The sequence below is a fragment of the Oncorhynchus clarkii genome, chromosome 28 (genome assembly GCF_045791955.1).
Source record: "Oncorhynchus clarkii lewisi isolate Uvic-CL-2024 chromosome 28, UVic_Ocla_1.0, whole genome shotgun sequence".
NCBI classification, from domain to species: Eukaryota; Metazoa; Chordata; class Actinopteri; order Salmoniformes; family Salmonidae; genus Oncorhynchus; species Oncorhynchus clarkii.
In genome coordinates, this window is record NC_092174.1 from 29,593,321 (window position 1) to 29,599,654 (window position 6,334).

Consider the following 6,334-nt stretch of genomic DNA (forward strand, 5'->3'; position numbering starts at 1 on the left):
GTTCAAATGCATGTGTATTTCAGTATCTGGTATTACAAATACTTTTTCTGTGTATTTGAGTATTTTCAAATGCACAGCCCAAAACAAGTACATTTATTTGAGTATTTGAGTGGTTATTGTAAACATTTTAAAAAAGGCCTGCCAAATTGTTTTTGACAGCATTTTTAAAATACTTATTTCAGATAATATTTTTAAATACCTAGTTTAAATGCATGGGAGTGTATTTGAGTCTTGTGTATTTTTGTATTTCAAATACTTCCAAGTGGGTTTTCAAATCCATTAAAATATTAAGCTACTTGTCTTTCCAAATAAAATATATCTGAATACTTACTTTGAGTGCATGTGACAGTAATTTGGATATTTTAAATAGTATTTCAAACCAGTTCTCGTAAACTACTAGGGTACTAAATTAGAAACAGGAGATGAAAGTTAACCATAATCGCCCCATTTGCCATTTTCTATGGCCATGTCTCTCTCTCTCTCTCTCTCTCTCTCTCTCTCTCTCTCTCTCTCTCTCTCTCTCTCTCTCTCTCTCTCTCTCTCTCTCTCACACACACACTCTCTCTCTCTTTCTCTCTCTCTCTCTCTCTCTCTCTCTCTCTCTCTCTCTCTCTCTCTCTCTCTCTCACACACACTCTCTCTCTCTCACTCTCTCTCTCTCACTCTCTCTCTCTTGCTCTCTCTCTCTGTCCCTGTCTCTATCTCCAGTCAATTAGAACTGGCATCTCCTAAAATTAATCAATCTTCTCCTCTCTCCTCACTTTGGAATTTGTATTGTATCTCCATGCTCAATGCAGAAATATAGGGAATTAAGAAACTGTATTCTGGAGACCTGCCTAGTTGTTTTTGTAATGCCAGCGGCATCTATCCTCCACATGGTAACATGATTTTAGAGCGAGAAAGAAAAGTGTGACCTCACTTGGAGAAGGAATGGAGTTTACGGGACATATTTTATTTATATATTATCCTCTCTGTTTTTAGAATTTAGAGCATCATTTCACCTCTACACGTGCTTTAGTTAACATCATTTATCAGTCGATGCTAAAACAAGACAGGTTGTTATATTCTTGTAATCTATTTACCTTTATCTATATTAAAGAAACATATGGATGGGTATTTGGTTAGAACGACTTCATGATCTCTAGAACTATACCTGTTTGTGGTTGGTGAGAGGATGGGGACATGGAAGGATGTTTGTAGGTTGTACTATAGGCCTATATAGAAAAAATGCATTTAGCAGTGGAGGCTGCTGAGGGGAGAACGGCTCATAATAATTGCTGGAACGGAGCGAATGGAATGGCATCAAACCATGTGTTTGATGTATTTGATACCATTCCAATCCTTCCATTCCAGCCATTACCATGACCTGTCCTCTCCAATTAAGGTGCTGCCAACCTTCTGTGATAAAAAGTGACTCCATGTTTGTAGTTTTTTATGTTGTTTTATTATGTCATTCTAAAGTTAACATCTATCAATCTATTACAGACAGTATCCTGTGTACAGTCAGTGATAAAACAGACATTGAGGTAAAACTGTTACAGTGCTAAAAGTAACAACACTGTTTCGGAAACTAAAATATATACTCTTACTTACTAATATATACAGTTACGGTAAAATAAATAATCATTACAAAAACATCAGACTTTAGAAATACATGAATGCAAATAACACATTTGTACAAAACTTTGGGTTTAAAGACCATAACACATTTTTTTGAACGTCAGCAAATTGTCTACACAGACAGACAGACAGACAAACAAACAAAACATGAACTGAAATATAAATGCAGAAAAGCACAGATTGTATCGAAAATGGTTGCTCAGTAGTTTATCATAGTCAAAAAGTACTCTCATGTGAAACATGATTGTGTCATTCTGGGGCTTTCATTTATACAGCACAGTGGCAGTCATTGTATGAGGAATGCATTTTAAGTCTATGGATGTCTATGGAAGATGAACATGGTGAGAGATACACATGCCTGACAGGAAAATACATAGTTTACTATTTAATCAACCATCAACCTTTCCTATTTCCCAAGAGCTTCTGGAACCAACAAAATTATTGCTGAAGTTCTTCACTCCTTATGGAATTCATAACTCTTGATTCGAGGTTCAGTAGTCTAATTTTTGTTCTGCAAAGGTATGAATATTATGTTGTATTTAATCTCACATATAACATAGGTGTACTGATATGCAGTAAGTGATATAGGTTTCATATTTGTTCAAGCAATCAGTAGCTCATCTAAGCTGAAGCTCTACATAACTTTTAGTCCACAGTTGGACCAGTGAATACATGATTCCCCAACCGAAACACAGACTAACAAACAATACTTATCAAAATATGTCTATTTGGTTAACATTCATGTACATGTCTATCCAGTCTATATGCAAAATGAATTAGTAGAAAACTTCACATTTTTGTTCAACCTACATCTAAACGCTGTCTTTCATAGAAAGAAGAATAACTAACATACAGTACATACATACATACACTATATATACAAAAGTATGTGGACACCCCTTCAAATTAGTGGATTTGGCTATTGCAGCCACACCCGTTGCCGACAGGTGTATAAAATCGAGCACACAGCCATGCAATCTGCACAGACAAACATTGGCAGTAGAATGGCCTTACTGAAGAGCTCAGTGACTTTAAATGTGGCATTGTCATAGGATGCAACCTTTCCAACAATTCAGTTCATCACATTTCTGCCCTGCTAGAGTTGCCCCAGTCAACTGTAAAAGCTGTTATTGTGAAATGGGAATGTCTAGGAGCAACAACAGTTCAGCCAAGAAGTGGGAGGCCACAAGCTCACAGAACGGGACGGCCGAGTGATGAAGCCGAGTGCTGAAGCGCGTAACGGGTAACAATCACCTCTCCTCGGTTACAACACTCACTACCGAGTTCCAAACTGCCTCTGGAAGCAACGTTAGCGCAAGAACTGTTCATCAGGGAGCTTCATGAAATGGGTTTCCATGGGCGAGCAGCCGCACACAAGCCTAAGATCACCATATGCAAAAACAAGCGTCGGCTGGAGTTGTGTAAAGCTCGGTGCCATTGGACTCTGGAGCAGTGAAAACCCGTTCTTTGAAGGAATGAATCCCACTTCACCATCTGGCAGTCCGACGGTCGAATCCGGGTTTGGCGGATGCTAGGAGAACGCTACCTGCCCAAATGCATAGTGCCAACTGTAAAGTTTGGTGGAGGAGGAATAAGGGTCTGGGGCTGTTTTTCATGGTTTTGGCTACGCCACTTAGTTCCAGTGAAAGGAAATCTTAATGCTACAGCATACAATGGCATTCTAGACGATTCTGTGCTTCCAACTTTGTGGCAACTATTTAGGGAAGGCCATTCCCTGCATGTTCCAGCACGACAATAAACCCCCGTACAATGCATTTGTATGGGCTAATAGCAGTAAGGTCAAAAATGCATTTTAATCAAATATTTTTTTTTATTGTAATTTTTACCCCCTTTTTTCTCACTGATTTTGTGATTAGGATCTTGTCTCATCTCTGCAACGGGCTTGGGAGAGGTGAAGGTCGAGTCCTCTGAAACATGACCCATCCAGCCACACTTCTTAACACCCGCTTGCTTAACCCAGAAGCCAGCTGCACTAATGTGTCAGAGGAAACACCATTCAACAGATGACCACTGTCAGCCTGCAGGTGCCCGGCCTGCCACAAGGAGTCGCTAGAGCACGATAAGCTGTAGCAAGGAAAGCCCCCCGGCCAAACCCTCCCCTAAACTGGACAACGCTGGGCATATTGTGCACCGTCCTATTGGACTCCTGGTCACGGCTGGTTGTGACACTGGGATTGAACCCCAGGCTGTAGTGACGCCACAACATTGTGATGCAGTGCCTGTGCCACTCGGGAGGCCCCTATATATATATATTTTTATATATATATATACTTCAATGGGTCTTACACTTCAAAATCAAATAGCTAAATGATCCTTGGTATGACCTTAAAACAATTCCATATAGTTTAGTAGAACCCCCTTCCCCTGGCTTAGACAGGGGAAGACTGACTGTTTAGTGCCAAAAATAAGTGGTTAAGTAAAAAAGAATAACACATTTTTCCTGATATTTCTGATTTCTCTCAGATATAAGAGAGACACTTCAAAACAATCCTCCTTTTGATATTTTTGGGGGACTATCTGTTGTTCCATGTAGTGAATCTGTTATTCAACGCATTTGTATGGGCTAATAGCAGTAAGTTCAAAAATACATTTTCATCAAATATTTTTTAAATATATTTTTGGGATACTTCAAGGGGTCTTAAAATTCTAAATCAAATAGCTAAATGATCCTTGGTACGACCTTCTTAAAACAATTACATATATCCCCCGGCTTAGACATGGCTTTCACTCTAAAGGGTTAATGCCCATGATCTTGTAATGAGATGTTTGACGAGCAGGTGTCCACATACTTCTGGTCATGTAGTCTACATACATACATGCATACATACATACATAAATACATACATACATGTATAATTAGCAGCATACAAAGGGGAAGTCTTGATAGTTTCAGTGATGCTGCAGTTTGTAAGGTTGGAGGAGAAAGAAAACAGATGTAAGATCTTAATTTGAACCAGTTTGTGAATTATTATGTAGATTATAATTAATTGACATTTTTGTAGTGGTTGATACATTTTCTGTATGGGAAAATCTAATTTCAAAGTGGAAATTACAAACTTCCGAAGCCTTTTTAAACCTTAAATACACTACAAGTTTTAAATGTCCTGTATTGCAGGAAGGTTCTCCTGAAACAGGGTGATCAAATTAAGAACCTACATCTATAAGCCAGGAATCAGAATCTGATACACAGATTTTGGTCATCGTTTTACAGAAACTACAGCTGGGTTACCACTTGACATCAGATTGCTGTTCATAACATACTGTACAAAGTACGAAGTATACTCTGAGAAGCATTTCAGATTACAGTTAGTAATAGCTTACAGATAGGAAACAGTAAGATTGCATACATGCATTCATGGGCATAATGAAAACAGAATTATACTAGTGGGCCAGTCTCTTTCACATACTTTCATTTTCAAACACTAAATAGCTTGGGTCTGTCTGCACCGGGACACGTGGTGATACACATACTGTGTTCTGCTGAACGGTTACTAACACTGATAAAAACGAGTAGAACAAGCTTTATTCTCTTAAATTAGACACAAGTGCTGAACTTTCAAACTCACTTTAGACTCTCTGACCACCTCATCCTCCTCCAGCTGAAAGTAATTTGTCTTTGGGCTAAACTTAGTTTTTTATCATCTATCGTTCTATGGCCAACTCTTAGAAACTTTCTTCAAAGAGCTTGCAGTTGTAGCAGGGTTCCCGACGAGACATTGATAGAAGATTGTATAGGGATAAACATAAATTATTTTCAAACCTGTTTGATTTGGTTGATTTGTGCTCATGTGCTTTTTGTGATCAGAGTAATCCTACTTCATACCACAGACTAAAAAAGACAGGATTTGAGAATACATGAACACAGAAATGTAAAAACTACATTCACTTAGGTGCAAGTGCATTCTAATCCCAACATTAGTAACATGTTAACACTATATTTATCATAAAACAGTTGAAAAGTTACCACTTACATACTGCAAATGTCGAGTAGAATGTGTGCTTTTGAGTGCACCATCGTCATACAAAGTTGTGAACATAGCTCAGAAATGCTGTTCTTTTTTTGTAGATATATAAAACTCATAAGCAGAGCAGAGTGCCACTTAATATTTAGAAAAATAGATTGTATGGTGTCCTAAAGGTTTAGACAGTGCTGTTCTGCTATACATGAAGGAGTCTACACAGAGAATACAGACTTTTCACCAACATGGTGCTTGTCAACAGTACAGTTTATGTAGCCATATACAACCTACAGTTTTCTTTTGAAACATCTTTCTGGAAGTCACTGAAAGTCACTCCTTGGCTACTCATAGTTCACTCTGTAATGGTCTCCTCTTTTGCCTCTATCGATGAAATGGTGGTCATCAACATATCGATGAGATGGTGGTCATCAACATCAACATAACCATGTTGATTTTCTGAATAGAGCCTCCATGAGTCCACCTCTGTATTCTAGAACTACCTCAGCATTCTAAGAGCGGCTGACACCACAGCATCACATGACAGGCCGCCATCTTGGTTGCCTATTAGGTGACTGTACTGTAGCTGAATCCACAGACAAGTCAACTAATGCTTGATCAAAGTCCAATCAAAGCCTCTCAAGTTCTCTGAGCCTGGCTCGTACAGTAGCTTCCTCTTTTATACGTTGAAGTATTTTAAAAAATACATTTGGTGAGGTGCAGAAAGAGCGGTCCCA